This window comes from Triticum dicoccoides, chromosome 6B (genome assembly GCF_002162155.2).
Source record: "Triticum dicoccoides isolate Atlit2015 ecotype Zavitan chromosome 6B, WEW_v2.0, whole genome shotgun sequence".
Taxonomy (NCBI): Eukaryota; Viridiplantae; Streptophyta; class Magnoliopsida; order Poales; family Poaceae; genus Triticum; species Triticum dicoccoides.
Genome location: NC_041391.1, coordinates 55,240,261 through 55,246,112, shown reverse-complemented (window position 1 = coordinate 55,246,112; position 5,852 = coordinate 55,240,261).

Genomic DNA, 5,852 nt, shown 5'->3' with positions numbered 1-5,852 from the left:
TGAATACAAGAACATTCTGCGCTCCAAACACCCAGACCAGTGTGACGACTGGATTACATGTGAACACATCAGGAGTTTCAGCAGTTGGTTGAAAACACGTCTCAGGGGTGACAACACTGTTTCTGATGAGTTGTACTCGTTGGCGAGGAAACCATCTTCGACTGTAATGACTTACAAAGGGTACGAGATAATTGAGAATACATTTTACACGATCACCCAAGATCAAAAGAGCACCAACCAAAACAGTGGTGTCCGCTTTGATGCAGCAACCAAGAGGGGAAAGGACACATATTATGCTTACCTAGTGGACATATGGGAACTTGAGTATGGACATGATTTTAAGGTCCCTTTGTTTAAGTGCAAATGGGTCAATCTGTCAGGAGGCGGGGTACAGGTAGACCCACAGTACGAAATGACAATAGTGGATCTGAACAATCTGGGGGTATACAGATGAATCATTCGTCCTAGCCAATGATGTGGCGCGGGTTTTCTATGTGAAGGACATATCTACCAAACCGAGAAAAAGAAAAGATAAGGAAGCGGATACATCATACGATGAGCCAAAGCGCCACATAGTTCTTTCAGAAAAAAGAGACATCATGGGATTGGAGGGCAAGACAGACATGTCTGAAGATAATGAAAAGTTTCATGAAATTCCTCCCTTCAAAGTCAAGGCTGACCCAAGCACCCTGTTAAACAATGAAGATTATCCATGCTTACAGCGCAATATGCAAATCACACAAGCGAAGAAAAAGTGAAGACTTTCTATCCACAACTATTATGATGATGCCTTTGATCTAGAATATCACTTCACTTACATGTGAACAAATGAAATCCCTTTGTAACATATGAGTTTTCGTCCGAAACCCTGAAACTTCCAAACAGATTGTCTGTTTTGTACACGAAGTTCATCCAGTTTTTGTCGTAACCCTCTCAACTTTTTAGCACATGTTATGTGGGTGAAATGATGATACCATGCCAACTTTCAACCTTTTCATAGTTCATTTGTAGTGCTTTTCAATTTAAGGGTCATTTGGCTGAAAGAATTAACTAATAGCAAAAAGAATGACCTAAAAATAATCAATTAAAATATTCTGTTATGATCAACTAAAAAAAACTATAATATCCTTCAATAGCAAAAAGAATCAACTAAAATGCTTTTATAAAACTCAAATAGCAAAAGGAATCAACTCAAAAAACTTATATAAACCTCTAATATTATTGAAACTAAAATTATATAAAATTTATGCAACCAAAATTATTAAAGTATTTTCTATTCAAAACATTAAAAGCAAAAAGAATTTTCATAAATAATTTTGTTTGTTAGAAACTTTAATAGCAAAAAGAATTATCATAAAGAATTTCTTTTAGAAACTAAAATAACAAAATATGTTTTTGAATATAATAATAAAACACAGTAATATTAAATAGCAGGAAAAAGAATCACTTAAAAATCTATTTTTATAGTAAAGTTATTCAAAAACTAGTGATTCACACAAATTTCAAAAAATTCAAATTTAAACTATTCAAATTGGAAAACAAATGGCACTAACAGAAAGTTTATAACTTTTATTACCTAAAAGCAAAAGGAATTTAAAAAGTAAAGCAAAAACAAAAGAAAATAAATAATGCAAAAAACAAAACAAAAATACTGGGAAAAATAAAAAAAATGCCGCCTACTTGGCCACACGGCCTGCATACAAGTAGAAACCAATCTGTACGTGGGCCAGGATGGAGACCCGCAGACCCAATAGGCCAAACAAGGCAGTGATAAGGGTAGGCAAGTACTGCCTGCAAATTAGAGAGGAGATCAGCAACTATGCCGCAACGCAACTTATAAACATGCGCTGAGCTCTCTCAGCTAGCGAGGTGGGACTAAACTCCCACCACACCACCACTGTGCCACCCTTTCGTCCCGGTTGGTGGCACCAACCGGGACCAATGCCCACCTTTCGTCCTGGTTGGTGCCACCAACCGGGACCAAAGGTCTCCTTTTCCCGCCATTTGGGCTGCTGAAAAGAGACCTTTGGTCCCGGTTGGTGGCACCAACCGGGACTAAAGGGGTCATTCGTACCGGTTCGTTCCACGAACCAGGACCAATACTCTGGGTATATAAATAGCTCTTAGGAATTTTCAGAACCTCCCATCCCCACTTCGATCTCTCCTCCTCCTCTTCCCCCGACGGCGGCGAATCCATCCACGATGCCGGCAGGCTGCCCGAGCTAGCCGTTGCCGACGCCCTCGCCGCGCCCTGCCCCCGACACCACCGCTCCTCGCGCCCCTCTGCCCTGACCCGGCGCGCTGCCGCGACCCTGCCCCGTACGCCTCCTCGTCGCCATCGCCGCGCCCTGCCTCCTCGTTGTCGCGCCCTGCCCCGTCGTCGCCGTCGCCGTGCCCTGCCTCCTCGTCGCCGCCCCTAGTGAGCTCGCCGCCCCAAGTGAGCTCATTCTCCTCGTCTCCGGCCGCCCTCTGTAGATGATGATGATGATGATTATGATATGTATATAGATGTTCTTTGATTGTGTGATAGATGATAATGATGATGATTTTTCTGTAGTAATTAACTTGGTCAATATTTTGTCTTTATAATTTATCTAGAGTTCATTTTGATGTGTAGTTATATTAATTTAGATGTGTAGTTAATTTAGATGTTGTAATTTTTTCTGTTGTAATTCTGTTCATAAAATTTTTATGATTTTTTTGTTCATAGAATTCTCTTTGCCAATTTATGTATATGTTCATAGTGTGTATGTATTGGCAAATTGTGTATGATCAAAGTCATTTATGTGTATGTTCATATTTAGAAGAAAAAGAAGGAGAGGAAAAAGGAAAATATTAAGAAGAGGAAGAAGGAGAAGAAGAAGGAGAAAAAGAGGAGAGGAAGAAGAGGAGAAATAAATAAGAAGATGACAAAGAACAAAAAAAAGAGGAGAAGAAGAAAAAATAGAATTTTTTTTATTTTTTCTTCTTCTCCTCTATTCCTTCTTCTTCTCCTCTTTTTCTTCCTTCTTTTTTTCCTTCTATTTTTTCTTCGTCTTCTTCTCCTCTATTTTTTATTCTTCTTCCTCTTTTACTTTTTATCGGGAACAAGGGTGTCGAGAACTAGGGTGTCGGAAACTAGGGTAGAGGGTCGAGGGTCGCCGAGGGGTCGAGGGTCGTCGAGGGGTCGAGGGTCGATGGTCTTCGAGGGTCGAGGGTCGTCGAGGGGTCGAGGGTCGAGGGTCGAGGGGTCGAGGATCACCGAGGGTCGAGTGTCTCCGTTTAACAAGAATGCCCCCATTATGGATGTGCACAAGTTGATCCATTTTTTTCTGATCTCATCTATATGTATATTCTTCTATATGACACATTGTCTGTCAAAGTAGTGAAGAAATCCATGGCTACATCATTTGCTGGAATTAACAGGCGTATGGCGCTACGAAGCTCTTCAAAGTTGTATTGGAACGGAGTTACTGATAGAATGAGTCGCTTTTTGGTACGAATTTCAGCAAAGGCCTTCCAAATAGCGATAATCGGAAGACTCTTGCTGAACTTCGTACCAAAAAGGTAATTATCCTATCCGGGACTCCGTTTCAAAACAATTTTGGACAACTTCGTACCATTATGCGCCAGTTACTTTCGGCAAATGATGAAGCAATGGTTTTCTTGAATCCTTTGACACTAGACAACGTGACATATAGAAGGGTAGATGAGATCAAGAAAAATATGGACCATTTTCTGCACATCCAGAATAACGCCATCTTGTTAAATCCCTTAAAGGTTAAGAGAATCCAAGCGGTCGAGGATCAGAACTAGGGTAGAGGGTCAAGGGTCGCCGAGGGGATGAGGATCGAGGGTCGTCTAGGGGGTCGAAGGTCGAGGATCGCTGAAGGGTCGACAGGGGGACATCGATCAACCCCCTCTCGCTCGACCAACTCTCGAGGACACCCAAACCATAGAAAAAACGTTGTCGACCTCGTACCCCCTCCCGCCCCTACCCGACAAACTCTCTCGAGATTTATAAGAGATTTATCAAGAATGCCCCCATTATGGATGTGCATAATTAAGTTGATCCCTATTTTTTTCTAATCTCATCTACCATTCTATATGTGCACACGTTCTCTTGTGTCAAAGTATTGAATCCTTTGACACTAGACAATGTGACATATAGAAGGGTAGATGAGATCAGGAAAAATAGGGACCATTTTTTCTGCACATCCAGAATGGCGCCATCTTGTTAAATCCCTTGTTTGACATTCATGAGAGAGGCGGTCCGGACGTCGGACATTCATGAGAGAGGCGGTCCGGGCCAAACCCTAGAAGCGCTACCGAGGCCACCCCAAACCCTAGAAGCGTCGAGGCCACCCAAATTTACCAAGTTAAAAGAGGGTTGTCGAGGCCACCCCAAACCCTAGAAGTGTTGTGATTAGCTCGCTAGGTCTATGTTTGTCACTACTAATATATCCATCTCTCATGTTTGTATATTAATTGCCATGTTGTAATATTTGTAGAAACTACGGATCAACAAAGAGACTTCGAACAAGAAGAGATATTGGGGGACATAATCCGTGACAGGCGTGATGTCTTGTTGTTATTTCTCAACGAAACTGATGGTCTAGAAGGAGAGGAAGCAGGCTACGGTGATCGAATAATGGAGGACGAAAGTCATGATCATGATGGCTCCGGCGACCGGGATGACGGCTCCGGTGACCGAACAGAGTCAGGATCAGCTATTGCAAAGTCCGACGAGGTATATATATATATATATATATATATATATATATATATATATATATATATAAAGCCTGTGCTGACTAGCTAATTGATGCATTAATTGTTTTGGTATGTACATATATTAACTCTTCTTTCTTCTTTTATAGCCCTTCGGATCGAGCCAAACTTCGGTAACGAGACGAGGCCAGAAGAAAAGGTTGCGCCAGGATGAAAGGTTCACGATCACAAAAATCGTGGGCGATGGCCAACCGATTGAACCCCTCCGGACCAAGGAAGCATTTTCTGCTCAGTGTGGGGTTCTTGTTAGGGACATGATCCCGATCAGCATCCACCAATGGTATAAGCCTAAGAACGAAGGCCCTCAAGTTTCTTATGTCAAAGATAGACAGAAATATGATCTTCGGACCGCGCTAAAGGAAACTTTCACCCTATCGACAGAGGAGAATTCAGATAAGCCAGTTATAGAGCCATTGGTCAAGGCTCATGCTCTCAAGAAGATGGCAGATCTATCCAGAAGGTGGAAGAATGAGTTGAAATAAACGTATGTCGACAAAAACAAGACTCCAGAATTCACCAGCCGATTTGAGAAGATAAGAGATCACTGGGCCACATTTGTGGCCCACAAGACATCGGAGAAGAGTAAGAAGATGTCAGCGATAAACAAGATAGATAATGCAAAGAAGGAGCATCACCATCGCACGACACTACTAGGGAAAACCTTATACATAGAATCTTACTAGTAACGTTTGTTAAAATGAGGCGCTACTGCTACTTAGCAGTAGCGCGTCTGATAAAACGGCGCTACTGTTACATGCTTAGCAGTAGCACAGCAGGGGCAGAACGCTCTACTACTATAATTGCCACACCGTTCCCGACGTGCTAGGTACAGTAGTAGCGCCCTTCTAGAAACAGCGCTAGTACTACGGATTTTAGCAGCAGCGCATTTTGAGACCCCATGCTACTGTTATAGCTATTTTCACCTAACCCCCCGCGTGGCCTGATTTCCTCTCCTGATCTGCCTCCTCCCCCAATTCCCCACTCTCTCTTCTCCCCCTCGTCGCCTCCGCCTCGCCGCCGTCTCCCCCGACCCCGCCTCGCCGCCGTCTCCCCCGACCCCGCCTCGCCGCCGTCTCCCTCGA